The following is a 26809-nucleotide window of genomic DNA, read 5'->3' on the forward strand; positions in this document are numbered from 1 at the left end:
GCGGAGGCTGAGCCCCTTGCATGAATTTTGTGCATCAGGCCTCTAGTCCTATCTAATAAAAGAGTAAAATTAAAATTGACCGTCACTTCATGATAAAGATGGAGGCGCCCACAGCCAATAAGGAGGGAATATGCAAATTGACGTGACAAAGATGGTGGCAGTCATAGCAGAGTGGGTGGGGGTGGCTTGGCTTCCTCCGTCACCCCAGCAACAGAAAAAGCCAAGCTGGCTTGAGTGCACGTGGGCAGGGGCTTGGCTTCCTTGGTCGCAGGGACAGCCACCATGGTGGGCCAGATTGACATCCTCCTGGCCGCGCTACAGGGGTTTGCGGATCTGCACAGCCACAGGCCTCAGGTGCATGCATCCTCTCCTCCACCCCTGGCATGCAAATGTCCCCCAGCACACTGTCTCCCACGCGTGCCTGCAACAGTCCCAGACCATGACACACACAAGTTTCCCCCCGCCCCTCCGCCACACTTCCATCAACCCCAGCATGCCCACGTCCCCCACAGGACATGCGCACATCCCCTCTGGCACCCTCACGTCCTTTGGAGAGTGTCTGGGTGTTTTGGGTGCTGGGGGTGAGCGCCTGTGAGATGACAGTGAGAGGGTGGAGTGGTGATGCCCTGTTCCCATGGAGGCCAGTGCAGCAATGAGATCAGCTCTGTGGGGCTAATGCAGGTGCTGAGGTGGAAGCAGGTGTGGACAGACACACCTCGAGGGCACAGGCGGCCCTCACTGAGGTGCCTTTGGTCACTGTTCAAGATCGGGAACCCAGAAGAGTGAGGAGTTCCATCCTTTCAGTGAAATGGTGGGATAGTCGGGGCAACTGCAGAGGAGGAATGTGCACTTTGGGTGCCGGCACCCATGGGTGAAGGCTGCCCTGACTGACCCTCACTCGCTTGCAGCCTAGCACACTCCTGCCGGGCAGCAGATGACAGGACGTGCTTTTCTGAGTTAATGAGAGTAAACATTGATTCTCCCGCTGCCCGTGAAGGTGGAAAGTGCAGTGGGGAGACATGTGGGGAGTGAGCGAGGTTCCCTGTCTGGGGGTTCTGAATACACCGTTGGTTCCTTTCACTGCTGACTAGAGATATACAGGGTGTCCCCCCAAAATGTATACACACTTTGAATACCTACTGCTTCCAAATGGTTTAAGCATGAAAAGAAAGAAACAACAATGGAGCTGTCATCTGTTAAAAGTGCGGGCACAAACTGACAGTCGTATATTCCCTGAGGGGTCCCGGATTGGAGAGGGTTCAGGCTGGACTGAGGGGCCCCCTCGCCCCCATGCACGAATTTTGTGCACCCAGACTCTAGTCTACACTAATAAAAGAGAAAGATGCAAATTGACCATAACTCCATGATGCCCACCAGCAGAGCGAAGACTGAAGGCTCCAGCTTCAATGAAGACTGAAGACTGAAGATTGAAGACTGAAGAGGCTTGTCTTCTCCACTCTGGCCAGAGCAGAGAAGCCAAGCCTAGCTGTGGCTGAAGCGGAGAAGCCTAGCCTCAAGACTTCTCCACTGCAGCCGGGTCAAAGGCCTGGGGAAAACTGGTGCCGGCAGCCAGGGGAAGGAAGGCCTATTGCATCAATCTTTGTGCAATGGGCTTCTAGTCTATATATAAAACCCTAATATGCATATAGTCCGAAAGGTGGAACAACCGAACTGAACAACCAGTCGCTATGATGTGTGCTGAACACTAGGGGGCGAGCATGGCACATGGCGGGCAGCAGCAGTGGGTGGCAGAGCACAGAACATGATGGGCATTGGCTGCGGCAGGATGGTGAATCAATCAGGTGAGTGGGGGCACCCGACCAAGGCTGGATGCTGTTTGCTGTCATCGGGGCGAGCCTCTGGTGGTTACTAAAAATTCTTTGCTCCCACGTGCCATTGTCCCACTGGGTGCTCGCACCTGCTGCTAGTGCTAGCCATACTCACACCCACTGCCAGTGCTACAGCCCCAGCTCGCACCCACTGCCGGTGCCATCAGCAGGTACGAGTGGTGGCTGCCAGCCCCTATTGCCCCTCAGAGCTTTTCCACCTCCCCCTGCTCCTGAGGGGTGATTGGGGCAGCAGTCGCTGTTTGCACCCACTGATGGTGTTGGCCCCACTTGCACCTGCTGCTGGTGCCAGCCCCAATCACTCCACACTATCAGCGGGTGGGAGTGGCAGTGATGGGAGTGGGGCTGCCAGCAGACAGGGGACCAGGGCTGCAGTGTGAGGGGCCGGGTGGGGGCATGGAGGATGGGTTGAGACCCACCCCTGTGCCCACCATAGTCTCATGGCTGACAGTTCCTTTCAAGGTACACAAATTCATGCACTGGGCCCCTAGTTTATTAGAAGTGAGTAAAAAAGTCTAGCACAGTCTCTAGCGGAAAGGATTACACAGAAGGGAAAATACCAGGCAGCAGGGATTATTTGGGACCAATTTAGAGGCTATCTCCCACACTAGCATGCAAACACAAAATAATGTCATTCTTTTTTTCTCCAGATTAACAAAATTTTCTAATTAACTAGGATTATTATATCTGTAGTTGCATTGTTGAGAAATTATTATGTGCATAATTTGATATCATTGAACTGTTACTAAGAAAAAGGTGTTACAAAATTCCATGTACTTTTTAAAGCATAAAGACTGAAATTTTAGGAAGACATAGGGATAGAAACAATAGAGGTATAGATACACAAATACAGAGATAGAGATATAATATATATACAGTTATCAACATAGATATATCAATATCATGATAGATAATATATTATTGTATCATTAAGGTATGGCAGTAAACAGGCTGTATACTCAAAAGTGTTTAACTGGAAAATCCATTTTTAAAGGGTCTATTTACAGAGATGTTGGCAGAGTTATGTGATTTAACAAGGAACTAGTGACAACAGAAAACCATTATGGCCCCTGGACCAGAAGAATCAAGAAGAAAAAAATGTGCTAACCTGGTGAAAGCTGGAGCCTTGAAAAAAGGAGTGCACATTAAAGATAGTTCTATAAAATAAAAGGCTAATATGCAAATCGACCGAACTGTGGAACGGCAGGTCACTATGATGCGCACTGACCACCAGGGGGCAGACACTCGACACAGGAGCTGCCCCCTGGTGGTCAGTGTGCTCCCACAGGGGGAGCACTGCTCAGCCAAAAGCTCACAACTGTGGAGCGCAGCAGCAGTGGCAGGACACCCCCCCAGTGCATGAATTTCATGCACCAGGCCTCTAGTATGTATATAAAACACCAAGTTATCCTATTTAAATACAGATTCTGATTCAGTAAGTCTGGAGTGAGCCAGAGATTCAGTGCTTCTAACAAGATCCCAGATAATGCTAATGTTACTGGTCCAGGGATCACACTCAGAATAACAAGGGCCTAGTTACCCAATCACAGCAGCACTTCAAGGAGGCAGGGAAGACAGGGAAAGAATGAACACACCAGTCTTTCTTCTCTATCCACCTTCTAAGAGTACTTTCATTGTCTAAATGTAACCAAAAGTCTAAGGCAAAGAAGATCAAGGGATGTAATCTATAAAGAGAATCTTCCTGGGGCCCAGAGCAGAGCAAAGACAGCCACAAAATATATAGAGGGCCTTGTAGAGTTCCTTACGCTTATGCACATCAATACCTAACTAAATACTCAAGAAGACCTCTTTGTGGATCTCCAGGCTTATCTCTCTGCTTAGCTCTCTCTTCTCAGATAATCTGTCCTATGAACTCAGCTGCTTTGGTTTCCTCAGATTCTCACCTCTGTTTCTTCAACTCAAGGGGTCTACTAGACTCTACCTAGGTTCCCCTCCCTGTACTATGTTTTTGTTTTTCCCAGTTTTTTCAGTTGTCTCCAAGATTTTTCATTTTTTAATACTGCCAATATATTTGTTGTTTCCAATATATTGTCTGTTTTATTTTCTTGTTGCTTTTGTTATTTCAGACAGGATGGTAAGTCCAGTGTCTGTCACTCCATCTTGGTCAGAAGTAGAAATTCCCCACATGAATTATTCTTAATAATTTATTGTTAAGTGAGGGGCACAGAATCATATTTTTGATATACAAACTGAGTCTAATGATACTCTTTTAAGAAGGTTGAGGGCAGGAGGTTATTGATAAAGGGTTGTCTTCTAAATTTAAAAGGCAATATTATATTAGTATTTCAACTTTATTATTTAGAGTCAGGAATGGTATAAGTATATCAACAATTGAACTCCCATGCTCTTATATTCCCATTCTAGTCTCATTTCCTTAGTAGCTTTGCAAATTATTCTACTTTTGTGTAAAGATATTTTATGGTTCATCTTGGTCTCAGTTAAAAATTCAAGATGTCTTATTAGTATAAATAAAATGAATCAAGAAAACATAATTTAGAAGTAGGTAAAGAAAGATAAAGTAAAAAAAAAAAAAAACAAGAATAATTCATGTAATATGATATGTCTCATAAAAATTTTACAATGTATAGTGGCCAGGATAGGAAAAGCATGTGCAAGAAACTTCTGGGATGCTAAAACATTCTCTATTTTGAACTGGCTGGTGAATTCCTAGGCATAACAAATCAACATAACATAAAAATTCATTAATCTGTATACTCAAGATTTGTGTACTTTATTGTATGGAAATTATATGTCAATAAAAAAGTAATTAAAATGTATTTGACACCTGTTTATTTGCCACATATGGAATTGAAATTTACCTCTGAGCTTCCCAGCAATCAGTGAACTAAAAAGGAACATTTATTTAATTTCACACACTACAGAAAGAATAAAGGAAACATATTGTTACATAATTAACTGTAACTTAATTATTCAAACTATTTAAAAGTTTACCAATAATTTCATAGAAACATCTGTATTTGGTATCTGTGCTCTGGGAGAGGAAGGGAGAAGGAAGAAAGTATTGGCTTTAAATTGATTCATAGAAATAATATATAAAGTTAATTAACCCAACTTGCTTAATATTATTTCTTGTACCTTTTTTAAGCACACTCTAAAACTATGGCATAATTATGTTGCAAGAAATAAAGGGTCATGGTTGTCTTGGGAGCAAACAGGAAATGATTCATCTAGCTATTGTGGAATGTACTGAACATTCCACAAAAAATTCATTTGCCCTTTCTGAGAGTAATACCATCTTGAATCATGGGGCTGTGTAAGGCTTCCTACAATTTCCTGTGATAATATAGATCATGTAACACACTCATGAAATCTTCCTTATCATTTGTAACACAATAAGGAAGAGAAAATGTTGTTACATAATCAGATATGTTTTATCCTCTGTCAAATTACTTATCCATAAAGGCAGAAGAAATGGCTCAAAAATTGGAAAACATAATTGAAATAGGCTGGCCTAGAAAATTTGTAGAGCTCTAAAAAAGTATGATCTCTTGGAATAAATGTGAAGGTTTTTGTGTGTTTGTCAGCAGTAAAAGCACAATCCTCAAAGCAGTATTAAACTGGCACCAAGAAAAAAATGATGTCAAACTCTCCTTTTTTAAATTAATTTTTCTCTTAAGAATTGAGATAATAAAATCAATTTAAGTTTTAAGCTAAGCCATTTAACTAGTTTTAGACAATGTTCAGATCTGCAAGGAGCTGGTTTCCCATTAGCAAATATTGTGGGATGGGGTAGGAAGAAGCAGGTGAAAACCAGAAGCAAATTAGATTTTTTTTAGCACTTTCTTCTTCCCTAAGATAATTTTGCTAGTCTGTGATCCTTGAATTGAAGGTCAATTAATTTGTAATAAATTCATAAAGCAGGAGACCTTTACACTATGCTCCCAAAATAACAATTATTATATTATTTTAAAACAGCGAAATAATTTTAAAAATGAAATTGTTATTATAATTTTAATAATAAAAGCAAATGAAATTAACTTTCAATTTTACAGCTAGTAAAAAGCCACTGCTTTTAATATAGAAATATTTATTATAAGTGTGAAAATTTTCTTTCCAAAAGAGTATTTTAACAAAGATACTCAAAATAATAGCCATCATTGGAATTTACCTATGAGCAAAATTTATGATGAGCAGAGATGCAACCATCCTATATTATAAAGAGCTAATATGAAAATGGCCATTACGCCCTCACACCCTCACTCCCTCATGCCCTTGCACCCTTGCACTGGGGCTGGGGGACCTGAGGCTGCGCCCCACCTCCACCCCAGTGCTGGGGCTGGTGGACCTGAGGCCAGGCTGGGGGACCTGAGGCCAGGCTGGGGGACCTGAGGCTGCGCCCCCTATCCTGCAGGTCTTGATGGGGGTGGGGCCAGCAGGGTATGGGTCTCACGCAATTTCTAGGCACATCCGGGTGGACAGTGACTTGACTCTGGGTCCTGCAGCACTCCCCAGACTCTGACAGGAGGAAGATTTTCATATACATTTTACTAATTTTCTTTTCATCTCTGACACTTCTATTATAGAAAAAAGGCAAATAGCAATATTAAAATACTTCCTCTAATTAATTCCCTTTTAATGTGCATGAATTTTGTGCACCAGGTCACTAGTATGGAGATAAAGCTCTAATTAATACACTTTTATTTTATTTATTTATTTATTTATTTTTATTATTATTTTTAAATAAATCTTTATTGTTCAGATTATTACAGTTGTTTCTCTTTTTTTCACCCCATAGCTCCCATCTACCCAGTTCCCACCCCACCCTCTGCCCTTAGCCCCCCCACCACAGTCCTCATCCATAGGTGTAACATTTTTGTCCAGTCTCTTCCTGCACCTCCCACACCCCCTTCCCCCTGAGAATTGTCAGTCCACTCCCTTTCTATGCCCCTGATTCTATTATACTCACCAGTTTATTCTGTTCATCAGATTTTTTATTCACTTGATTTTTAGATTCACTTGTTGATAGATATGTATTTGTTGTTCATAATTTTTATCTTTACCTTTTTCTTCTTATTTCTCTTCTTAAAGAATACCTTTCAGCATTTCATATAATGCTGGTTTGGCGGTGATGAACTCCTTTAGCTTTTTCTTATCTGTGAAGCTCTTTATCTGCCCTTCAATTCTGAATAATAGCTTTGCTGGGTAGAGTAATCTTGTTTGTAAGTTCTTGCTATTTATCACTTTGAATTTCTTGCCACTCTCATCTGGCCTGCATAGTTTCTGTTGAGAAATCAGCTCACAGTCATATGGGTGCTCCCTTGTAGGTAACTAACTGTTTTTCTCTTGCTGCTTTTAATATTCTCTCTTTGTCTTTTGCACTTGGCATTTTAATTATGATGTGTCTTGGTGTGGTCCTCTTTGGATTCCTTTTGTTCGGGGTTCTCTGTGCTTCCTGGACTTGTAAGTCTATTTCTTTCACCAGGTGGGGGAAGTTTTCTGTCATTATTTCTTCAAATATGTTTTCAGTATCTTGCTCTCTCTCTTCTTCTGGCACCCCCATAATTCGAATGTTGGTGTGCTTGAAGTTGTCCCAGAGGCTCCTTACACTATCTTCATATTTTTGGATTTTTTTTTCTTTTTTCTTTTCTGGTTTGGAGTTTTTTGCTTCTTTGTATTTCAAATCATTGACTTGATTCTTGCGATCCTCTAGTCTGCTGTTGGATCTCTGTATATTATTCTTTATTTCAGTCAGTGTATGCTTAATTTCTAGTTGGTCCTTTTTCATATCCTTGAGGATCTCACTAAATTTATCAGCGGTTTCTAGAAGATTCTTGAAAAACCTTATAACCATGGTTTTGAACTCTATATCCAGTAGTTTGCTTTCCTCCAATTCTGTCATTTGTGACCTGTTTCTTTGTCTCTGCATTTTGTCTGCTTCCCTGTGTTGATAGAGTAGCTTTGTGTGGAAGGTGTCCTATAGGGCCCAGTGGCTCAGCCTTCCGTTACCTGAGGTGGGCACTCTTGGTGCACTCCTTTGTGGGCTGTGTGCACAATCTTATTGTAGTTAAGCTTTGATTGTTGTTGGTATCACTGAGAGGAATTGACCTCCAGGCCAATTGGCTGTGAGAATCAGCTGTGTCTGTGATGGGAGAACTTCCATGCTGGAGACACCCTTATGGGGCAAGACTTGCTTCAGTGGGGCCTTGGTGCTCACTGAGTCTGCCCCTTGAGTGTGTCCCTTATGGATCTGAGGAGTTGTCATCTGGATGGTCCCACTATGACCACTGGGTACACTGGCTCTTGGATCTCCAAGGAGGTGCAAATTTAGCCTCTGCCTGAGGCCACCCAGCAGGAGCTATGGAGAGATCTGCAGATTCCTCTTCTTTGTTTGGGATTTGGAGGTGCCCAGATGAGGCCCAACTGTGAAGCAATGCAAGCTGCTCTGTGGTCTTGTGCCTTCTTTTGGTGGCTTTGGGGCTCTCTGACCCAACTGAAGTTTGTTAGGTAATTTTAGATTGCAAAGGGCCAGGCCATTCATATGCAAAAGCCTCTGCTCACAGCTTGGGTGGGTCAGGGTCTCAGTGAATCAACAGGGTGGACCAAACAGCTATGGCTGATCCTCAGCCCTGCCCTAAGAGGCCACTGGGTCTCAGTGTCTCTCGGTAATTGCTGTAAGCACCTCTGAGAGAAAGCCACCCTCGAGTTCTGTCCAAAGCCATACAGTCCAGTTTCTCCCCTTATGAGTCTGGGTCCCCAGAGTCTTGCCCAGAAGTGGAGTTCAGAGCAGTCAGGAGCTTGTGTCTCCCTCCTGATTGAAAAAGACAACTGCATACTCAGTTGCCAGCCTTTTCCACGCTCACCTCCGTACCTCTGCACTTCTGCACCTCCTCTGAGTCTCAGTGTGCTTTTCTCTTTCCTTCTACTTGTAAAGTTTCCACTCAGCCAGCATTCCTGTGGTTCTGGATGATGTCCATTTTGTCTTTTAGTTGTAGTTTTAAAGTGGTTGTGCGAGGCAGCAATTTCAGGTGTTTACCTATGCCGCCATCTTGGTTTCCTCTAATTAATACCCTTTTAATGTGCACGAATTTCATGCCCCAGGCCACTAGTGTAATAATAAAAGGCATGGTAGTACATTACTTGAGTATAAGTGATAGAACTTTTGTGGAATTCAAAAGCATTTAACCTAAATGCAATGGACAAGAAAGATACAATTCATATTCTATGGATTCTATATTCTAGTGGGATAGTGCATAAAATATACAGAATTGCCTGGCCAGGGTGCCTCAGTGATTGCACATCAACCTATGAACCAGGAGGTCAGGGTTTTATTCCCAGACAGGGCACATGCCCTGGTTGCCAGCTCGATCCCCAGTGTAGGGCATGCAGGAGGCAACTGATCAATGATTCTCTCTCATCATTGATGTTTCTCTCTCTCTTCTTCTTCATTCCTCTCTGAAATTAATAAAAATTTTAAAAGTATACAGAATTACCTCCACAATGATTATTTAATTGCAATTATGATGGATGCTCTGTAGCATGAAAGTGCAACATAAGCATTCTTTCAATCAACATGTTTTTATCATAGAGGAAGAAAAATAATTTTCCCTTTATTATTCTAAGTTCTTGGTTGAGAGTCTCTGTGATAAAAGACAAATTAACAACAACAACAAAAAAACACACGTAAGTTCAATAACATGTATACCTCCTGAATATATGGCTGATACCCAGGAAAACTGAGCATGGTAACTCTTAGAAATGGCCCAATCCATCACCTTAAATACAGATAAACACACAAAAAAGGGTGTTGAGAGGGTAGGAGGGGAAGAAGGGAGACCTTTTATGGGAGGTTAGTGGGGGGTGGAGCAAAGCATAGTTAACAAAGGTAATTGTCTTCTCTATTGGTAAGAGTTTCTAAAAATTTAGTCATCCTCCTCTTCCTGGTACAGATGGAGAGACACCCTGACAAATGAAGATATCCCTTATAAATTTACAAAAGGGTAACTTCTGCTAGGTTTTCAGAGCTTCTCCTATGTCTGCTATTTTTTAAAAATACCAGCTCAAGATAATCCTTATTATGAAAAGGCATATTTGAGGGCAGCAAAATCTGCTCCGCTTCACTAACATTTTAATATTTTCTCTAAAGATGAAAAGGACATTTTCTTTTAAATGAAAACTTAAAGAGTATGGTAATAGTATTTTCTTTTATGCTTAAATCCTAGGCATTTTTAATCCAACTGTGAGCCACAACTTCCCCTGGAGACTTTTCCATAAATGTCAGCCTTTAATGATCTTCCTCTTTTATAAACTATTAAACTTATAGTGGTGCAGATTTATAATTAATAGTTCTCTAATAGAATTATTTATATTCAGTGTATCTCCCCAAATAAGAACTAAGTGTTCTAAAAGTAAAAATCATGTAGCTTCTGTTTATGTTCCACTGTATACAACACTTACAGAAATTCTGAGTCCAATACATATTTGTTGATAAGAGTACTTGATAGTATAAAACATTATTCAGATGAGTTGTAAAAAGTAATGGCTCTTGAGGACAAAATTCAATGAAGTACTGCCACAAGACTAAAGGGGTGCATTTGTCTGTATGCATCAAAGCATCAAAGCCCAATCAAACACAAGCAGGAGTTTATTAGCTGAGGAAATGGCAGTCATCCCAGAGCCTCATGTAAGCTAGTCATAGACTTGGAGCTCTGATGGAGTCCAGGGAAAGGGATATATGGGAGGGGGAGGGGGAACATTAATCATGGTGGCTAAAGGAGTTGGGATTGGTTGTGGTCTCTATTGATTCATTGGGGCCAGGATAGGGTGTATTTGATCTTTGTATCAGGTCCTGATATCAGCCAGGGCATTTTTCTGTCTGGTTTCATGAGGGTGTGGTCCATATGACACTCAGTTTTTATAGGCCTAAGGCTGAAAATAACTAAAGTCAAGATGTTACCTTTAGCTTGACCAAAACTCTATTTCTGTGGTCAACAGACCTAAGGCTTTGTTCTTAAGACAGTTTGATACAGACCTGAATCTGTTGTCCTAAGGGCTGAATGTTTAAGGAAGGGAGTTGGTAGACAGAATGGAGAAAGGGTCAGGTTCTTACCATAAACAGTGAGTCACAGGGTCAGCCTGAGTGGGGGGTTGCACAGAAGATGCAGGCACACATGGATCCAAGTGTGCCCTACAGACTCCAACTGGCTTCCCCAGATGTGTGGCCTGTGTCCAGCACTGAGAGGTGATCTGAGGCTATGGTATCTTTAGACTTCCTGACAGTGACAGATCCTACAGCCTCCCACACCCCACTGAACCTGATAGGAAGACAGTTGGGGAGTGCAGGGGAGTCTCCCCCATTGGCCAAGATGGCACAGGGGGAGGTTCTTACACTGAGTATGCCAAAAGTTAGAAAGATGAATGGACAGGGCCCAAGATGCCAAAAGCTAGCAAGATAATTGGATAGAAAAAATGTCCTCACCGAAATCCTATATAATAAAGAGCTAATATGCAAATGGTCATCACGCCCTCACGCTGTCACGCCTTAATGGCTCAGACACTCAACACTGGGGAGAGAGGAATGGGGACCAGCCAGGCACAAATGAGCTCACAAGAGAGGAATGGGGACCAGCCAGGCTGCAGCCCGGAAGAGGGACAAACTGCTCACCCCATGGTTCTGGGAGCCAGTGGCCTGCGCCTGCAGCCCAGGAGAGGGACAAGCCTCCTGCCCCATGGTCCCAGGAGCCAGCAGCTGGGGCTGCAGCCCGGAAGAGGGACAAGCCACCTGCCTCATGGTCCTGGGTGCCAGCCGCTGCACCTGCGCCTGTGGCCCAGCCCAAGAGAGGGACAAGCCACCTGCCCCACGGTCCCAGGAACCTGCAGCTGCAGCTCAGGAAAAGCCACCTGCCAATGGTCCCCTGCAGCTGTGGGCAGCCTGGGCAAAGCTAGCCTGGGTCCTGGGTGCCTGTGGCCAGCCAGAGGGAGGGAAGCCTGGGTCCTGGGTGCCTGTGACTGGCCAGAGGAGGGAATCCTGGGTCCCAGGTGTGGGGCAAGGCAGAGGTGGTTAGGGTCAATCAGGCCAGCAGGGGAGCAGTTAGGGCCGATCATGCAGGCAGGCAGGCAGAGGTGGTTAGGGGTGATCAGGCAGGCAGGCATGCAGGCAGGCAAGCAGTTAGGAGCCAGCGATCCCAGATTGTGAGAGGCAGTCGGACATCCCTCTTGGGGTCCTGGATTGGAGAGGGTGCAGGCCGGGCTGAGGGAACTCCCCGCCATGTGTACGAATTTTGTGCACCGGGTCTCTAGTATCCCTATAAGAACCGCTGGCTTGAACAGGAAGGGGAGATGGTCTTTGAGATGGGAGTCCAACATTCTGCCAGGTCATGGCACCTGAATAAACTTCTGTCCTCTTGTACCAGCACCTGTTTCACAGGTTTGCCTTTTGTTGAAGCAAGCAATCGAACCCACTTGTTCAATTAGAATGTTAAGAAATGGAGTTTCTGCAAGGTTACAGTACCTAAGCATTGCAGTATAATTTCACATAACACTTTCCCATGCATTCCAAGATTAATTCTGGTGATATTTTAACTTTGTTAAAAATACTACTTGACTTACAAAGCTTTTTTAATGTGCAAAGAATATTTTAGGGCCTTTCAATGTAAATTAGAAATTCATGAACTTCTGTTGTTCATGATCCAGATTTTGCCAATCTACTTGCAAAGGGAAGTGATTTTCACAATAGGAGGGAAGGCTATCTTTGCTGGAACCAAATGAAAAATATTGATTTGAAGACACTTAAAGAAAAATTTCAAAGCAGTATGTGAACAGTATTGGAAAATTGTCAGAGCTATTTTTCAAGCTTATATTGAAAAAATAACACCATTTTTTAGGTCACAGTGAGGAGGTGAATAAAAGTTATATGTATTATATATCATTTTTATTTTGAAAGAAGCAAAGTGCATATAAGTAGAGTAAAATATCAAACCTGATTTTTAATTATATTCTTTCAACTTTAAATACAAAGAAATGAGTTGAGACTAAATTAAACTCTCAGATTTAATAATCATTCTTTTGATATCTTTATTATGTCTGAAGTATAGGTATCAAGGAGCATATAATATTTTATAGTTAAGTCTTTATTCAGGTTTTACTTAACCAAGCAGTGAGAAATGACAGGCTGTACTGGACTTGATACTTAAATTATCTTTTTAAAATTCCCAGTGTCTGTGCCAGTTATTATGTGCATAAAATTATATTGAAGTGGTTGGCAAGTAACTGGCATATCAGTTATCTCAAAAATAAAACAAATATTTAGTCCATATATTTAATACTTAAGTCTTAGATAAATAATTATTATGCATCTCTAATTTCCATTTATTAAATTAGATATTTTAATCTGAAAATAATTGAAAGATATTAAGTGGGGAGTCATGTTTCTAAAAAGAAGATTACCAATGGGAAAACCATAAATGATTTCTCATTTCAAAGAAAATAAGCTGAGCAATGATTTTTAGAAATACAGTACAGAACTAAACATGCAAAATGCATACCTTTTAACTTTGAAATTAAGAGCATCAAATCATTCCTATTTGGCTTACAACAGCTTATGCAACTTCCAACTATTTATCAAGTGTTTAACTGTTTTAAAGTTTTGTTTTTCCTATATAAAAGGCATTTGTTTTTCCTTGCTTGCCAGGGAAAAATTTTTTGCACACAATCGTGCCTTTGGTTACACTGAAAATCTACATAGTTATTCACTAAATGGAAGTCTACTAATTCTGTATGAATTTGCCTTGCCCATGTGAAGTGTTAAAAAAATGACCCCAGGCTTTGTAGTGAAGAAAGATTTGACTATTTTATTATGAATGGCACCACCCAGGAAAATTGGAAAGCTAGTACTCAAAATCCAATCTGCCTGATGGTTTAGACAAGAGGTTTTATAGAGCAAAAATCGTGAGTAATCATGAGTAAGGGGTTTGGGGTCGTGGGTTTCACTGATTGGTCCTTGATTAGGTAAGCACTTAATTTTCATCTTCTGGTCATCAGCTTCCCTGATGGTGTCCCCTTGTCTGATTTCAGCGAGATTGCAGTGGGATGGCCTTCATTTTGTGGGATGAAAAACATCTTAACAATGCATGTTAATAGGCTATCCTGGTGTGCAGGGGTGGAGGCTATATACATATCTTGTGACTCTCATTCATTGTATGTTATTATTATTTCTGCTGTCTTGGTTATTTATTTTTTCCAAAGTCTAACAGGCTAAGCAATTTCTATAGTGGTTAGCAGGGTAGCTACGTGACTTTTCGTCTCATGTCTTTTAGTCCAATCTGGCTTACAGACCTATTTTGTATTAAAGATAGTTTCTGAGGTTATTGATTCTCTTGTTTCACCTATATAATTCAGAAGGGGCTCTTTCCTTGTCAGAGTTCACAGTGAAGTTCTCCTTCCATAATAAAATGAAATCTACAAAATCCCTTTCCAATAAAACTATCATCAAAGCAGAGTCCGTTTCCTTTGTTTAAATGCCCTTCATTTCTTTTTCTTGTGCTGGATACCTACTCATTCGTTCACTCTTCAAGAACTTGTTTAAATGTTAACTTCCCTGAAGAGACTTGCTAATGATGACCACTCCCTTCTCAGGAATATCATTTCATTATATGTATAGGCGGTGTTACAGCACAAAATAATTGTGATTTTTCAATTACCTTCCTAAAGACAAGAGCCATTGTTATTATTTAACACCATGACTTAGACTTAAGTGCTTTTCTTAGGTTTAGAAACAGACCTTGAGAGGAGGAATCCTGTGTACGTGATTTATTAAGGTAGTGCTTCCAACCCATAGGAAACTAGTAAGGGAGCAGGGCAAGCAGAACAGGCAAATGGAAGAAGTCAAGCAAGAATGTGATTTCAGAGAAGTTCCTGTGGAAGGTAATACTTCAACCTGATCTCATAGGGTAACTCTGGAGTGAAAGTTAAGCCTCAGGATTATCTTGACCCAAGAGAAGAAAACAGGTTTTCATGCCCTGTCAGTCAAACAGAGATCGTAAATCCCCATGTACTTCCAGCTTTGTGTGTGAACTAAAGCAAAGAGGCACCAGTAGCCCAAGGGAAATCTTGTGGAAAATACCCAGATTTGCTGGCTGTTGGAATCAAAAGAAACCAAAGACTACAAAGGTACACATGTACCTTTGAGTCCAATCTCTCACCCCTATTGTGATAGTGTTGATATCTATTACAGAGGTTCAGAATAAAGTCTTTGTTACCATTTTAACAATTTTCAGAACTTTTTAATCTCAGGTGAAACCTATGTAAGATAAGGGGTGAGGGAGCAGGAGTGGGCAGCAAAAGCCTTCAGACCATGATACTGGTATTATACCTGATAAGGAAGAGGGGGGAAGAAGGAGGAGGAGGTTGGAAGAGCTTCAGATCACAATTCAACTCTGATAAAGTCTAAGCATTCCAACAGGAAGCCCCAGAAAAAAGATTATCCATAGAGGAGACATTGCATTGGGCTAAATGCTTAGTCACTGACAGAAGGGGGAGGGGAAAGTTTCCTAGGGAAATTATCCTTGATTCAAATGTCTACAGCAAATCCTGAATCCTGAAGACACTGGAGCTGGAGGATCTAAACTAACTGTACTCTCCACAGCAGCTTCTCTCTTCAAGGGACATCTAAGCAGCTGCCACAACTAGACAGATGCTCATACTTTGTGTTCATGTGACTGTAATATAATTGAAAGCAATGCATTTTGTGTTTGTCCCTTACTAGCTGTGTGATCATGAAAAAGTAACTAAAACATTCTGAGCTCAGATAAAATATATGACGATGGCTGTTTCTGGATAATCATGACAGCTATGGTCATTCACTTGAGTCTGAGGTCATTGATTCTAACAATGGAGTTATTACCATTTTCTTTCCTCCTTTCTACATTTTCAAGGCTTGACTCTTTCACATGCTCATAAAACCTTCATATACCCATTGTGAAATTAATTGCTCCTTTGTTCACTTTTCTCTATTTTCCCACATTTAGTTTATGCTAATATTAATATCTAATAATTTGCATCCGTCAAAAGAGGTTAGTTTATGTTGCAGTGAAAAACATCCTAAATATTTCAGTAACTCAGTAACTCCATGTACCCATCTGCTCTACATTGAGGGAGCAGCCTCGGTCTGGAATAGTGTTGGTCATTGTGGCAGAGGGGAAAAGAAGATATGCTGAACCACCCAGTCAGTTTAAAATCTATGCTAAAAAGTGACAGATACAATTTGGCCAAAGCAAATCATATGGCTAAGCCTTATGTCAGCAGAGCAGAGTACATAATCCTTTTCTAGAATCTTTCATTAATAAAATCTACTACATAGCCCCAGTTTTCACATTTTCAACCTAGAGTTTGAATGTCATTTTTTCTTCACAATGTGTATTCTGGTATTAGTACTTCAGTTTGTATAGTTAACAGAAACTAAGAAATGAACTGCAGGTGTCTCTGTTAAGAACTCCTTCTGAAACTCCTTACTTGAATTCTATCATTTGTTTGCCTTCTTATCACTGCAGTACCTTAGCAAATATATTCTAAGGATATCATGGGCTTTGTATGAAATACATTAATCATTCATGCTATTTTGATTGGCTTCTTCTCTTCTTTTTGCACAATACAGCAGCCAAACAAGGTCACTACTGTAAGATTTATCACAAAATATCTTACTAACAAGTGATTTTTCTCCTTCTAGAATCTTACTGTGATACATTAGCCTTTGGGTTTTTACTGCTATTTTTTAAGAGAAAAATATAGTACTCTATCTGTCCTAATTCTGTGACAACCAGGCATTTATTGTAAGAGGAAATCCAGAGGAGATGAATTTTTTATGTTCTAACATCTCCTTAGTCATGAATATGAGATAAGTCAATCAAGCCGATGGGTTAAATTCAGAGCATTAACTGGTCCCAACAATTATTGCCATTGATACTGTTTTAGTTAGAAGTGTACTAAAATTTTGAATCTACAGTAATATGTGTTTGCATCTCTTTCTGGACTGGCCTCTCCCCATTTTTCATTAGAATGAGTTTGTAATTCCATGGTTATCTTGAGTATAGAATGCTAATTAACTGAAATAGTGGAGAATTTTTTAAATTCCAAAGATTAATTTATATCATATATGCACTTTTTTTCTATAAATGTGTTCTTTTGGGGAAGTATATAAATTAAAAATTTGTTATACAAATCAAGTATTTAACTTATTAAGAAGATATTTGAAAGATTTATATGGTAATTTGCTTTTTATTAATACTAGCTGTCATCTTCTGGTACTTTTAATTTGGAGACCTGGCTTTCCAATTCTGACTTTTATTTTGTCTTCTGTTACAACTATAACTGTATACCAAGATACCCTAGGACCCTAAGAGAAGTTTTAAATTTTCAAAAGAAGTCCAAAAATATCTGTCAGAGAAGGTAAAAACTAATAAGACAAAGTAGTTCACAGATTTTTCATTAGATCATATAAAATTCCAACTGATTATATCATGGGGGCAAAAAAAATACTTTTCCTCCCACCTTCTAAGTATTTCTAGCTGGGCTATTAATCAAATGAACAGAGACAGATTAACAAGGGGGAATAAAATTTTAATATGTGCATGGAGAATTCACATAAGCACGAAAATTCCAATGATAGTGAGGCAAAATTGGGTATATATGTCATTTTGGAAAAGGAGAATGGCAAGGGAGAGTAGGGATCTGAGATTTCAAAGGGACTGGGCAATTTACATGTAGTTGAGGAAGAACAGAACATACATGGCAGGCAATTTTTTTTAAAATATATTTTATTGATTTTTTACAGAGAGGAAGAGAGAGGGATAGAAAGTCAGAAACATCGATGAGAGAGAGACATCGATCAGCTGCCTCCTGCACGCCCCCTACTGGGGATGTGTCCACAACCCAGGTACATGCCCTTGACCGGAATCGAACCCGGGACCCTTCAGTCCGCAGGCCGACGCTCTATCCACTGAGCTAAAACGGTTTCGGCGGCAGGCAATTTTTTGTTAGGCAACCCCAATAACAATGAGACACAATGGGGTGATCTAGTTAACAGACCCCTGCTTGGCACCTTCCTATCTATCATACTTACTTCAAATTAGGCTAAGGTGAATAAGTTAAGATTTCCTTTCTGGAACAGGTCTTTTTCTGTCTAAAGCTCTTGGGCAGGAAAGAGGGATTTTTTTTTCTGAGCCTTTTACTTCTTAATAACCACCTTAAAATCAATATTGCATAAGGAAAAACTTTGGTGTCTTTTAATATCATATCTTTGTGAAGCTGGATTTTGGTAGTTGCTCTGATAAAAAGCAAGTACTGTACAAAAATCAATGCAGGTCAATAAATGAGGGTGATGGTATCCAAATGGATTCCAAGGCTTGAGGTATGCAGTGTGCAAAGGCAAATACATCTTATGGTTACTTATACGTTACATCAAAGTTTTATTTTTCTTCCAATTTATATATTTGTACATATATATATATTTTTTTTCCTAATGGCTTCTACTAAATCATTAGCACAAAAATACCTAGTAAGTTGTTTGAACCTAAAAACTCAATAAACAGAACTCTTACATATTTATTTTCATCTAGGATCCCACATGAAAATATTATTGAAACACTATGAGCATCTTGGGGTGAGAAATTTAAGGAACCTCTCAATTATATATATTATCTCCAGTGTAATCCTATATAATAAAAGCCCAATATGCTAAGTGTCCAGTCGTCTGGTTGTCTGTTCAACAAATCAAAGAATAATATGCTAATGATATGCTAAGGCCGCTCAACTGCTTGCTATGATGTGCACTGACCACCAGGGGGCAGATGTTCCAACCTGACTGATAGGTTAGCTTGTTGCTGGGGTCCGGCAGATCAGGATGCAGCAAGACAGGCCGGACATGCCCTTGAGCCCTCCCGCGGTCCTTCCCACACCGGTGAGGTCCCTCAGCCTGGCCTGCACCCTCTCGCAATCTGGGCTGAGGGACCCACCCTGAGTGCACGAATTTCGTGCACAGGGCCTCTAGTATTTGAATACAGGTGATGTTGTGGCTGCAAAATTATTTTCAATTTACTCAAAAATATAGTTGATGTGGATTTATAAATTTATATAGCCCTGGCCAGTGTGTCTCAGTTGCTTATTGTCCTATGCATCCAAAGTTTGCAGGTTCTATTCCTGATCAGGGCACCTGCCTAGGTTTTGGGCTTGATCCCCAGTACGGGGCATGCAAGAGGCAGCTGATCGATGTTTTGCTCTTATATCCATGTTTCTCTCTCTCCCTCTCCCTTCCTCTCTATTTAAAAATCAATTAAAAATCTTAAAAAATGAAACAAAAAAATATAGTGTTGTGTTGAATACCTTACATCCTCAATGAATCTATAAAGAAACTGTTGTTGCATCTTCATTCCATGTAATAAAGTAATCATACATTGTGCACAATAAAAATATTCATACATATGTTAGGTTGATGCCAAGAAGAACAAGGCCGAATGAAATTAAAAGCATGGTGTCAGCCAAAGTGGTGTCAGCAAGCAAGATTAGGGAGGACAGGGTATTTATATGTCTCTTATGTGGGTCCGGGTGAACAGTTAAGCCAGATGCAGGTACAGGTAGTTGTGAAAAACAGGGTCTAGAGCTGCTCTTCTTGGCTGCTTATTTGTCTCTTATGACACCTGACATGAGAATAACAGGAAAACTGCAGAGAGGACAGGAGCCCTAAGTGGGGCACAATGAAAAAGGACTGAGCACAGGGGAGAAACTGAGTTCAGGGGAAAGGTACAGGATATGCCTAACAACATATTCTTGAATTCTGGTTTATTAATCCTTGTTTGATGAGTTGTTTAAAATAGGTTATTTTGATCAGTGTAGTAGACATTGATGATTGCTTTCCCTGGAATCTACCTGTTTACCATTATCACCAATACTGCTACCACTCCTATGACACACATACACACAGTAGGCAACCATATCACTAGCCATCCCCACCCCACCCATCCTTCACCCAGTTCCAGTTCTGTGCCTACCCAAACCAATCAGCATAACTCCTTCTTTAGATAAAATATTGGTTATTGGTGAACATGTGATATGACCTAGTTACTCTAAATAAAGTGTTGCCCAGGATTTTGTTTTATGGTTGGAAGAAGAGAAGTTCTCACTTGCTCACTGAATAAGAACTAGGAAGCTTCTGGCCCAGGTTTTATTGGCAGCCATCTTGAAAGAGCTAGGGGAGATAGTCCCAGGAATAGGAGAGTGAATACACAAAAATAAATTTGCTTTTAGTGACATTACTCTGCTGAATAAAGTCTAACTTGAAGCCATCCTTACCAATGTACAACATGAACACCTTTGGAATTTTCAGAATGTTGAGCAAATAAGTGTTATCTTTGTTAAAAGTTTTTTTGTTACTTGCAACCAAAAATATTCTGATACAGATGTCTTACTCTTTTTATAACTGCAAATAAGAAAGTCTTAGAAAAGACTGTTAAAACTGAAATCAGAAAAATTTTTTTGTCAGTAAACAATTGGTTGTCATTCAAATAATAATAAAATGACATGTTTCTATGAAAAAAATAGTCATACTTATTTAGTGTCATGTCACTACTATGTATATGTGTTTGTGTATGTGTGTATCTCTAAATACAGAGACTTACTGAAAAATAAAAATGAAAAGAACATTTATTGAGTTTATATCATGTGCCAGGCAAGTTGATCATATGTTAAATATGTTTTAACATAGTATTGCTCTATTACGTAAATATTCTTAAACTTTGCAAATCCTCTTTGGTAGAGAAAAATATTTTAAACAATTAATTTAATATTTCCCTATCAGAAGTATATAAGGGAAAAAAAACATTATGATCATTTCAATTAATGATTCTCAACTGTGACTGCACATGCCCATGGCCAACCCTGGATATATACATTTATTTGTCTGTATCTGTGTCCAGGTATTATTAGCAACTCTCCAGGTGATTCTAAAAATGGAGTTAGGATTAATTAATTCCATTTTATCTGATGTTACTTGGAGAGCCTAACTTTATTCCTGCTACCTACTTTTTCTTTACCCTTTCCTGCCAGCTTTCTGCTATAGGAATAATAACCCAGATACTGTTATCCTGTTTTGATTCATTGTACTGAAAGTCAAACTGCAGCAACATTTGTACTCTTTCAAGAACTGATGCTAAAATAACTCTATTTTTTTCTTTCTATATCTTATTTCAATAATTCACCAACCATCAAGCATCTCCTGTGGATTTTCTGGCTTTTACAAGTCAATGCTTTACAAAACACCAGGTTACTTCCTTACCTGGGTTGAAGGGCCTCAGTATGAAATCTATTGGGAGGTGTGAGAATGGATTTAGCTATAAACCTTAATTTAAGTAATTTCCCTTGTTATGTCCATGAAGTAACAATGATTGTATGGTTGCTTCCTCCCATGTTTCCTTCCATGCTCTTAAAATGCTAAGCATTACTAATCAAAAGCAGGTAAATTTGTTTCAGTAAAACTGCCAGTTGTTTATTCTCAAATTACCACAGAAGGTTTGTTACAAAATGTAACATCTGTACTTTACTAAAAGATAAGGTAGGAGAACCATGACTGTTTAGAGCTCAGATTATTGAAATGTTGTTTTACTTTTGACTTAATAATGCTTTCTTACTATCTTTCCCAAATTGCAGGACTCTCCAGAAGTGAAATAAACTTTGGAGTCATAGCATTATATCCTATATAATAAACAGGTAATATGCAAATTGACCATCACTCAAACACACAAGATGGCCCCCCTATGTGGTCATAGATGGCTGCCCCCATGTGGACACAAGATGGCCACCACAAGATTGCCAGCAGGGGAGGGCAGTTGGGGGCAACCAGCCCTGCAGGGGAGGGTAGTTAGGGGTGACTGGGCCTGCAGGGGAGGGCAGTTGGGAGGGACCAGGCCTACAGGGGAGGGCAGTTGGGGGGGGACCAGGCTGGCAAGGGAGGTAAGTTAGGGGTGACCGAGCCAGCAGGGGAGGGCAGTTGGGGTGACCAGGCCTGCAGGGGAGGACAGTTGTGGGTGACCAGGCCTGCAGGGGAGGGCAGTTGGGGGCGACCAGGCCTGCAGGGGAGGGCAGTTAGGGTCGACCAGGCTGGCAAGTGAGGGCAGTTAGGAGTGACCAGACCAGCAGGGGCAGGCAGTTAGGGGTGACTGGGCCTGCAGGGGAGGGCAGTTGTGGGTGACCGCCTAGGCCTACAGGGGAGGGCAGTTGGGGGGGACCAGGCTGGCAGAGGAGGGCAGTTAGGGGCATTCAGGCCAGCAGGGGAGCAGTTAGCAGTCCATCAGGCTGGCAGGGGAGTGGTTAGGGGGTGATCAGGCTGGCAGGCAGAAGCGGTTAGGGGCAATCAAGCAGGCAGGCAGGCAAGTGGTTGGGAGCTAGCAGTCCTGGATTGTGAGAGGGATGTCCGACTGCCCGTTTAGGCCCAGTTGTTTGGGCCTAAATGGGCAGTCGGACATGGGCCTAAACAGGCAGTCGGACATCCCTCAAGGGGTCCCAGATTGGAGAGGGTGCAGGCTGGGCTGAGGGACACACACACCCCTCCTGCCCCCGTGCATGAATTTTATGCACCGGGCCACTAGTCTCATTATAATAAGGAGAAACCAACAGTCTTCAAAATAATTTGGCTCCTACTTTTTGTGAGATTCAATAGAGATTTTCTGGATACAGTGGAAATAGGATATACTCTCATTTTCTTGTGATCTGAAGCATACACAATAGTACCAGCTGCTTCTGTTTTCTTACACTGAACAATGTCAAGAATAGCACTCTCGGGCATATTAAAATCATTTGCAAATTGTTGAAGGCAAAGATCACAGTTAAGTGTACATTTCCTGGAATGCATTGTCATTAGGAGTTAGGCTTATTAAATCACTTCCTGTTACATAAATGATATTCCTGGGTCTTCTATATGAGTATTGTGAAAACCTAACATAAAATACTGAACCATATTGTTCCTGGTTTCTTTAATAATTGGCCCAAGACCTTTATCCAGAATTGGGAAATGTAAATAAAATATAGACTTTTATAGAACCAACATCTAGAATATTAGCTAAATTTATTTAGTTCTCAAAGAAAGCATAAAAATGCAGCTAAAATCCTACTTTATGTGACAAAGTGTTGCTAGATTTAATTGAGAACTTTTCCCTATTATATTCTGGCATCAATGCAGCCATCTGATATAAGTGGTGATTGGAGGTGAAAGTCTTTACTCGTCATTTTCTACCTTCTGAAAAGTGTTATCTGATTCTAAGAGAAAAACATGTCTTGGAGAAAGAAATGAAACTGGACACAATGGTTCTGAGGCTGCCCGTCACTACTTGAGCCAAATTAAGCAGAGACAGGGTTGAATCATAAATGAGCATTTATTCCAATAATGCTGGCAGTATGGGGAGAGCAGTTGGTCAACCTGGAAATTCTGACCCCCCCACGCCTGTTGGCTGACTATATACGGGCATCAGAGAAGATAGCTACATGCAGCTGTGAGCTACAAGTGTATCAGGAAAAGGGGAAGGAAGGTTGTGCAGTCTGGCCTTTAGGAGCTCAAAGTCTGATAACAAGGTGGGTAATCTTCTATGATGTTACAAACAGCTCAGGCCCTTCCTGGTAATGAAGAATGTTCAGTTCCCGAGGCAAACTCCTGGAGGGTGCTCAGGGTCCGAGCACAGCAACCAAATAAAAGAATGTCCTGTCCTTGGTCTGTTCTCGAAATGTATTTCTTTTCTGAGTAATGGACCCATCGAGGCATCTTATCTTTTTACAGCCTTGTTTCAGCCTCCGATTTGCCAGGGTCTATAAGAAAACTTCTTATCTGTAGTTCATAAGGTGAATAATTATTAAACAACTATAGCTCTATTCTCATTTTGTGCCCTTCCTCAATATCAGAACTACAGAAGAGAACAGTCTGTACTTGAAAGACTCAGTGAAAATGGCATCTGCAGCCAGCAAGCTTGCTCTTCTCATGTGACAGCCAGAACTCAGCTCTTTTCATCAGCATCTAGTTTTAATGTGTTTGCAGCGATCCAAACAACAATAAACAAATGGACAAGCAAAGGAAACATACCACTTAGAAGCAGACATCTTATTTAATTATCATGTAATTAGAGGAGTCAAAAGCCAATTTCACTCAATGAAGGAAAAGTGGATATGCAACTTTTATACCCTACGACACTATTACTGGAGAAGAAAAGAGGTTGTTAATATGATTACACATGTGAAGTTACTACTTTCTCTAATGGGAGCTTACAATATTTTCAGGGTTCAGAGAAAACACAAATTTTTCAATAAGTAAAATTAGAAGCACCTTTTATATAGCAATAAACTGAAGATGCTTATGTCACATTTGCAATCAAGGATTTAAAGGCCCTTCAGCCCTAGCCAGTTCGGCTCAGTGGATAGAGCATTGGCCTGTGGAAGGAAGGATCCCACATTCAATTATGGTCAAGGGCACATGCTGCGTTGCAGGCTCAATCCCCACTAGGGGGCGGCAGGAGGCAGCTGATCAATGATTCTCATCATTGATGTTTCTATCTCTCCCTCTCCCTTCCTCTCTAAAATCAATAAAATATATATGTATTAAATAATAATAATAATAAAGGCTCTCTAAATCGTCCTTGGGGTATTTATGTTCTTATATCTTATGAGAAAAACATAATACATGCAAAGAACAAAAAATGTTGCATATGCAAATGCATTACTGATATTTTAAAATATCCAATTAACAAGTTTCACATTTTATGTTTCTTCCTAAATTTATTGTTGAAAGTATTACAGATGTCCCTTTTGTATGTTTGTGTTTTTTTCCCATTGACCTCTCTATCCCATACCCACCTCTCCAAGACCTTCACCACTCTATTATCTGTACATTGGGTTATTTACTAGTATATATGCATAGAAGTTCCCTGGTTAATCATTCCCATCCACTCCTCCCTCCTGCTTTTCCTCTGAAATTCCTCTCTGTTCCATGCTGCTTTGTCTCTGCTTTTATTTTATTCATCAGTTTATTTTTTCATTAGATTCCATATGAGTGAGAACATGTGATACTTATATTTCTCTGACTGGCTTATTTTGCTTAGCATTATATTGTCCAGGTCTATCCAAGCTGTTGCAAATGGTAAGAGTTCTTTCTTTTTTACCGCCACATAGCATTCCATTATGTAAACGTACCACAGCTTTTTTATCCACTTTTGTTGATGGGCTCTTGAGTCAAATGGCAGTTCCATAGTTAATTTTTTGAGGAATATCCATAATGGCTGCACCAGTCTCCATTCCCACCAGCAGTGTACGAGGGTTGCCATTTCTCCACATCCTCGCCAAAATAGTCTGTGAAGCATCTACCTGTAATTACAGAATAAGAACATGGCTGAACTGGAATATGAACTTATTTTTGCCTGGCTCCAAAGGTTGTGTTTTAATATTCTTTTAAATATTTTTTATTGATTTCAGAGAGAGGACGAAGGATTAAGCCATAATCCAGGCATGTGCCCTGACCAGGAATTGAACCGTGACAGGTATTTCATAGGTTGATGCTTAACTACTGAGCCAGAGGGGGAAGATTGTAAAAGAAGATCCCTGCTGCACAGAGATCTCAGCTACTCACTCCACTGGCCACCTCTCCAGTGTCCCCTGCAGCCCAGGATGAAATTGATTCTGCAGTGAAGAGGCTGTTATTGCTAAAAATGAGCTACAAAGTGGCCACAGGGGAGAACTACAAGGCTGACTGTCCTCCAGAGACCCTGGCACCTGGGTTAGTGGCCCAGGTGCCACGGAAGCTGAAGTGGATTTTGTGGACCCCTGAATGGTACAGAGGAGTAGTGTAAAAGGCATTGACCATGACAAGCTCATTGTTCTGTTCGGAAGCAGTAACATTGACCAAGAGCTGATAAACAGAATAGAGAGAGCCACGGGCCAGAGACCACACCACTTCCTGCACAGATGCACCTTCTTCTCACACAGAGACATGAACCAAGTCCTTGATGCCTATGAAAACAAGAAGCCCTTTCCCTTTATATGAGCAGGGGCCCCTCTTCCAAAGCCATGCATGTAGGCCACCACATCCCGTTCATTTTCACAAAGTGGCTGCAAGACGTGTTTAATGTGCTCTTGCTCATTCAGATGACAGATGACGAGAAGTACCTGTGAAAGACCTGACCCTGGACCAGGCCTATGGCTACACCGTGGAAAATGCCAAGGACATCATCACCTGTGGCTTTGACATCAACAAGACTTCTTTTCTGGCCTCAACTACATGGGGGTGAGCCCAGACTTCTACAAGAACATGGTGAAGATCAGAAGCACGTGACCTTCAACCAAGTGAAAGGCATTTTTTACTTCATAGACAGTGACTGCATGGGGAAGATCAGCTTTCCTGCCATCTAGACTGCACCCTCCTTCAGCAACTCATTCCCACAGATCTGTGGGGGCAAGATGGACGTCCAGGGCCTCATCTCCTGTGCCATCGATCAGGATCCTTACTTCAGGATGACAAGAGATGTCACCCCAGGATCTGCTGTCCTAAACCACCCTGCTACACTCAACCTTCTTCCCCGCCCTGCAGGGGACTCAGACCCAAAAGAGTGCCAGCAACCCCCAACTCCCCCATCTTCCTCACAGACACAGCCAAGCAGATCAAGACCAAGGTCAACAAGCATGCATTTTCTGGAGGGAGAGACACCATCGAGGAGCACAGGCAGTTTGGGGGAAACGGCCGCGTGGACGTGTCCTTCATGTACATGACCTTCCTTGAGGATGACGACAAGCTGGAGCAAATCAGGAAAAATTACAGCAGCGGAGCCATGCTCACCGAGAAGCTCAAGAAGGAGCTCCTGGAGGTCCTGCAGCCCCTCCTTGTGGAGCACCAGGCCAGGTGCAAGGAGGCCACGGAGTTAGTCAAAGAGTTCTTGACCCCCTGGAAGCTGTACCACGACTTTCAATAA

General features: G+C 41.2%; 1 pseudogene across 1 annotated transcript; it reads left to right on the top strand.

Moving 5' to 3' along the window:
- The first annotated feature begins 1725 nt into the window (after nucleotides 1–1725).
- On the top strand, nucleotides 1726–26809 carry LOC308239560 (tryptophan--tRNA ligase, cytoplasmic-like; annotated as a pseudogene). Its single transcript has 3 exons — nucleotides 1726–1802; nucleotides 3935–3942; nucleotides 25494–26809. The product of its transcript is annotated as a tryptophan--tRNA ligase, cytoplasmic-like (transcript).

This window comes from Plecotus auritus (genome assembly GCF_963455305.1).
Source record: "Plecotus auritus genome assembly, chromosome: X".
Classification (NCBI taxonomy): Eukaryota; Metazoa; Chordata; class Mammalia; order Chiroptera; family Vespertilionidae; genus Plecotus; species Plecotus auritus.